Here is a 6,693-nt window from a genome sequence, read left to right on the forward strand (position 1 = left end):
GTTTGTTACTGTGCCTTTAAGACTGATATATGTAAATATGCTCTGTTCTGATTCATCGAAGTTATTTCCAAATTTCAAAAATCAGTTTTCCATGAAAACAGGCCTTTTCAGTTTCACCCATTGCTGACACAGCTTGTATAATCTCCATAGAAAACCACTGACCAATAGAATGGGCCGCTCTGTAGCAGCCACATATGAGCAAAAGTCATCATGTTCAACACCAAGCGTGGACTACAGAGGGGTATAAAGCCCCTCTAGTTGGCCTCCAGAAGCACTGCTGTTTCTGATCCACTCGCACCAGCACAACACACACTAACACACCACCACCACGTCAGTGTTACTGCAGTGCTGAGAATGATCCACCACCCAAACAGTACCTGCTCTGTGAGGGTCCGTGGGGGTCCTGACCACTGAAGAACAGGGTAACAGAGTATCAGAGAAACAGATGGACTACAGTCTGTAACTGTAGAACTACAAAGTGCAGCTATGCAGTAAGTGGAGCTGATAAAGTGGACAATGAGCACAGAAACAAGGAGGTGCTCAGAATGTTATTTTGAATTTATGCAGAAATTCTGAAAAAGATCTATTGTTATTTGAGATACAGACGCTTCCATTGTTTACCCTTTCATCTGAACATATATCTCCATACATTTGCAAGACACACTTCATTCCCATTGACTCATTATTGTGCAGCATAAAAATAGGCATCTGTTCTTCAGTAACATAATGGAGAGAGGAGGAGGATCTTTGCTGTGGAATGAAAGAAATGACTATGATAATGTGTGACTTGGCCTTATTAACATGCCTTTTGCGCATCATATTCTTTCTGTGACAGGAAACTCTGACAGCCAAACAATTAGGAGGAAGGAACAAATTCAGATTCGGAATTTCATGCCATCCATGGCAGCTTCTTCTCTGCAGGCCCCATCTGTGCCATACTGTACCCGAGCCTTCTGCACTTCCCTGTCAAAGCAGAGGACCTAGAGTTCCGGGAAAGAATCAGTTGGAGACAGTTTTTGTGGCTCGGTTCATGATGTAGTACCTACTCGGTCACCCAGGATAGATTATTCAGTGGAATTAGGCTGTTATATCTCAGGTAACTCTGAGTTCCTGAGAATTCAGTTGGCTACATGTACACTCAGAAGATAATGCACTCAGAAGTCACCCAAATAGCCCAGATTTTTACATTTCTGTAAAAATAAGTGCCCAAAAAAAATCTCTGAAGCAGCTCAAACTGCATCCAGCTCTTCATTAAGGTGGTGCAGGCTTGTTGATGTGGTTTGTGACTGACTGCAAGCAATCCATTCCTCCTGAGTTATGATCTGACAGGTCAAGATAAACTTTTTCACAAATTCACATCACAGAAGCAAATTTAGCTTAGAGTTATATGTAATCTTACATCATCTTATCTCAACTTATCTCATCTTATCTCAACTCAACTGAACACTGAGAGAGCGCCCCCTGCTGTTTATCAGAGCATCGCCGCTCCACAGTTTCAGTCTCCATTTCCCAAACGCTTCAGCCGAGCGCACTAACGTTACTCCTCCTTATAAACAGACGCACATTCAGCTCCGCCTCCTCATTATTCACCATCATCACTGTAATATTCCATCATCCACATTAACACAGGAAGGTGATCAGAGGGGCGGTGGAGTTCGAGTCGGCAGCGTCTGAGATGTTTAAAACACAGAGTTAGAAAAGAAAAACTTCTCCCAGTGAAAGCCGCGTTTTACAGTAGAGATAAACGGTGCTCATTATGCTGGTAGTGAACTACGCCGCCTGACTCAGCCACCTCAAAACCAGAGAAACGGACCTTAAACAGAAGTTAGGACCCTGTTGGGGTTCATCCTAAAGTTAGGACAGGATTTAGGAGGTTTAGTCTAGTTAGGATGTTTGTGTGATGCTGTTTTCTAATCTGGAGTTAATAATGAGATCAGGAAGGGAGGAGCTGGTATTCTGGAATAGCTACTGAACTAAATTCAGTCGTCATGGAGACCAAACAGATTGGGTTTAGGAGTTCTGAACCTCTTCAGGAGTTGGAGTGCTGATCTATGGTCAGGATTTCTGAGAGCGACCGGTGTATATCCTTAATGAAGGCCTGGATGAGGTTTGAGCAGGTGGAGAGAAGCTCACCTGTTCCCCGCAGGACAGCTTACAAGACGTATAATCGTTGCTAATTACTCAGTAGGAGATTCACAAACAATGATGTAGCACATTTTGGTTAATGCTAAATCATAAACATTTGAAAATTTTAAATCACCACAGCTTTCATTTCATTGTATATTTTATAATATTTATTTGGCATTATCTGAGCAAGATGAATATTTTTACATATGCATCCCAATATTAATGATCTTCTCAGCGAAGCTCGTTCTGCTCATTAGTTTGTGCTGATGATGCAGTGATTCAGTTACATGGTGTTACTGAGTAGGAGGAGCTCATGAGGGTCAATTCAGGCCAGTTCATCACATTAATGACAGATTTGAATGACTGACCTAAACGAGTGAGAACCACCGAGTCAGAGAGCTCGGATTTGAGCAATGATATTAGTATTTACTTTTAGTTACTACGGTAACACAAAGTTGACTAAAAACATATCCTACTGGAACCTGTTCAACTACATTAAATATCAATGTTACATCAGTTTATTTGCACAGGACAATTCATCTGCATGTTAATCCATGCTTTAATCTGCACTTCAGTCTGTATAGCTGGTACATCTTACATTGTATATGGACCAATGATATACTGAATTAGCCGTTTGAAAAAGACAATAAAGCATTCAGACCTTAGGTAATTAGAAGGATTATGTTCTGATCTCTTTAAGGCATTAATAGAGATAGTAATAAGTGGAACATGTACAAAAAACATATACAAATTCATAATTTATAGATACTATTGTACCGTTTTTATAATCCCCAACCTCAAAATTTACACTTGTTCTTTGATTTTTAAAAAAAAATATATTTTTGATGTTTTTGAGTGAAGGAGAAAGATTGAGATTTATCATGAGTTAAATTTTTAAATGAAAAAAAAAATCTTTATTCAAAAACTGCCATCCCACTACTGAAACACAAAGAGTTGTGGTCTGTGGGCGGAGCCTCATTTTAGCCCCGCCCCTGAATTTTACAGGAGGAAGTGAGGCTGCATCCCTGTCCCTCATGGCCACATGGTGAGCAGTTAGATCCCATTGTTTTGAAGTAAAAGTCTGAAAGTCAGTGAAGAACATTAAGAATCGTCATATTTTCTGCACTTTTTAGTGTTTTAATGTAAAATCTGGTGATTTTGTGTGTGAACAGCTGTTCAAAGCCGTGTCTGCTGGTCATGAACTGCTGGGTTTCTGAGCTTAAAATGAGCTGAAATTGTCACTGAAACAGTCACAACTGACCCATTCGGTACAGTTTGGGTGGTTATAATTGTTTAGGTGGTGACTAAATGGAACAATACAACTTTTAATAGTTGTAATTACAGTTTAGAGTCAGTTAAAAGTCCCGTATGTGTTTATAAAAGTCTGAAATGTTCTTTGAACCAGTTCAGTAAAATGATCCATATAGGCACATTTAAATTCCATATTTTTTATGGCTGTTTATCCTCTTATTCTCACCTTATTCCAATTTCTCTGTTTGTCAGGTCTACTTATACTGTCCGCTGCCGTACGTCATGCTGCTGTTAACACCTAGATTTCCCACCAAGTGTGATATTATCTGATCTCACCCAGTGTTAGATTGTGCCCTGCTGTCCGCTGCACGGTTGCATGTTACAAGACAAAATGCTGCAGTTGAATTTACAGTTTTACTTACTTTACTTAATTTGCTATTTTAAAGTTCTGGTCTTACATAAGTCATCATAGGTGCTAAATGGCTCCTGACACACTTAGATGTAGTCCACTCCTTCTGCACCTAGTTATGTTTCATGATTAGCAGGCAGATTTCAGACATGAGAAGTCCACTGAGCCCCAATTTCTATATTAAATGACAGGAGGCTGCTCCATTTTCTGTGAAACTAGGTTGAGATGTACTGGAGGAAACCGATCGCGCTCTATAACAAGTGCCAAGAGATTGTGGTTGGCATATCAACGTTAACTCTTGCCTGAGTGGTCTGATGAATGCGGGATGATTCAGAGGAATGCGTTGAATTCCCTGATTATGAAAAAGTACATCTTAATCCATCCAGTATAATTTGGGAGGAAATATGTTTCATTTTCATGTTATATAGGCTCATATGGAGCTTCACTATCAGGCAAATAAAAATAAAAATAAATAAATAAAATAATCCTACATGTCTGTGCAGTTAACAGTAACTACACCAAAGCGAACAAGCTAATTATGTATTTGCAGTAATTAAGTAAATGTAATGAGTTTCTGTACTTAAGTATTTTTGGTCACTCCACTACATTTCAGAGTCTAATATCTGCACCAATCAGGGCCCAGCGGTCACTTTGTTTAGAGCTGGTTTTGACCTGTTGGTCATACCGACCCAGTGCAGCACGCGGTTCAACGTCAGCGCAGCAGCGTAAAACTTTGGGAGAGTCCGTTCAACATAAATGATGAACTAACCTAACTTTGTGTAAATAGAGCTCAATATAGAAATATGTCCACATATGCAGTCGAGACTGACGCGGCTTTTTTCTGAATTTCTACAAACACCATTTCATTTTATAGTAAATGAGTTTGGGCTGGTTTATGTTTATGAACAGACGCCTACAGATCAACATAGTAAAGGAGCTCATCTGTGATCCTGAGTTTAAAGCCAGTTTTTATTCAACTTAAACTTGGAACTAAGTTGTAAATAAATCTGAAACTGAAACTTTGCTTGTGTGTAAAAAGTGATTTCAGAGCCACTCGGTTCTCCCTGATGGAACCTGTTTACCTTCAGTGTTTTGTGCTTCTGATCATTTTAATAGACGTCAGCGTCACTAATTAATGACGTTCTATTAAAAGACTGGTTTACCAAGAGAGACGCTGGAGGACTTTCACCTGAAATGAGTTCATGAAGCCAGTCTGGTTATAAAAATGATAACAGGTAAAGATATGCAGCGACTCTCTAGGCTGTCTGGGTTTGGTCTGGGTTTGCTCCCACTGAAGCTGCTGTGGGAGACCGGGGTCACATCATTCACACTGCGTGGCCTTGGTTTAGTGTAGAAGCCAGAAACATAGAAAAACAATCAAGTACCAGGCTCTCTTTCCCACCAGAACAAGGCTTTCCAAACCTTACATAACAGGTAGACCCACTCTGTCACAGCCGCCGTGTGAGCCAGTCTGATAACTAGCTGAGTTTCTAACAGTGATAATTAGTGAGGGAGCATTGTGGCCTTTTTGATGCTAGGCTTACTTGCTTTTCTCACATGGTCAGCCTGTAAATTGAACACCTCCTCGAATCGGTATCCTCTGGCTCCAACCAATATAGCTGCAAAACGCCATCCCGACCATTTATTCAGGCTCAGGAACAGACAGTTCTAGAATGCACCAAAATAAACTGGAGAACGAGGAACAAAAAGGCCTGTTTTAAACTTTTGTCCACATTTAAAGGTGGCAAGGCCACATTGAAATCAATTCAACTTCAATGATCAGTAGTCGTCTTCTGAAAAATATGTTTTAATTTGGCCCTGTCGTTAGGAGGTTGTGGGTTTAATTCCTATTGATGCCACAGCCATTCATGTCAGGGAGTCTAAGAGACAATAGCTCATCATCATCATCATCACTTTTAAGTATATAATAGAATATATATATATATATATATATATATATATATATATATACATATCATATAAAATGATGTTTATATAAAACTGATGTTGATTCAGCTACAAAGCTATCTCAGTTATTGTACATCCTGGGCCTGAACACACGGCCAGCGGCGCAGCTTTCTAAGAAACAACTGCCCCTATGTAGAGAATAAACCCATTCTTTGTATGTAAATTGTCTAATTGGATAAAAACACACAACTGAAGCTGTTTAAACCTCTTAAAAAAGTAATAACATGAACATTTTATTTCATGATCGTTCAGATTTTACTGCAACATCACTGTCCTTTCACTTCCGGTGTATCGGTTCACTTTCTGTATCTTTCACCAAACTGCGTTTTCGCATCCATAGTCTGAAAAGGCAAGCTCCGCCCCCGACCTGCCCCTTTCAGAATCCATTTGTTGGTATCCTTCACTGGTCTACAGCATCATTTCTAGCCCCTTATGAAATATTCACCGGCCCTCCTGGGAGAAACACCATAATGAACAGTCTCTGGTAGATTGCCTTCTGCTGACTCAGCACTGTGTTATGGCTGGAGTGTGGGGGTATGCAATTTCTTGGCAAAATTAATTTGCGTCCCCCCAGGTCCTCGGCCCGTGGTGGGGGAAAACAGCTGGCTGTGTTATTTGCTTTCCTCGTACCGACTGCTGCTGGTAAATAGGAACAGCCAGCACGCATCTGTGTCCTTGGACGTGTGTAAACTGACACAATATGAGAGCGGGCACCAAGCAAATGAGGTTACCACAAGAACAAGAGGCGGAGGCCCTAGCAGGTGTTTGGGAGACGTTTGGTCTCCAGTGAATAATAGACGGGTTAAAGTGCCATTTTTTTTTAAAGCAATGCTATTTTTCATCTGCCAAGGTCCTGGCCACCGCAGCTGTCTCTGTCTCTGTCTCTCCTCTCTTCACATTTCTCTCCGTGAAATAGTCATCATATGCCTTTTTATGGT

The sequence above is a fragment of the Pygocentrus nattereri genome, chromosome 26, assembly GCF_015220715.1.
Source record: "Pygocentrus nattereri isolate fPygNat1 chromosome 26, fPygNat1.pri, whole genome shotgun sequence".
NCBI classification, from domain to species: domain Eukaryota; kingdom Metazoa; phylum Chordata; class Actinopteri; order Characiformes; family Serrasalmidae; genus Pygocentrus; species Pygocentrus nattereri.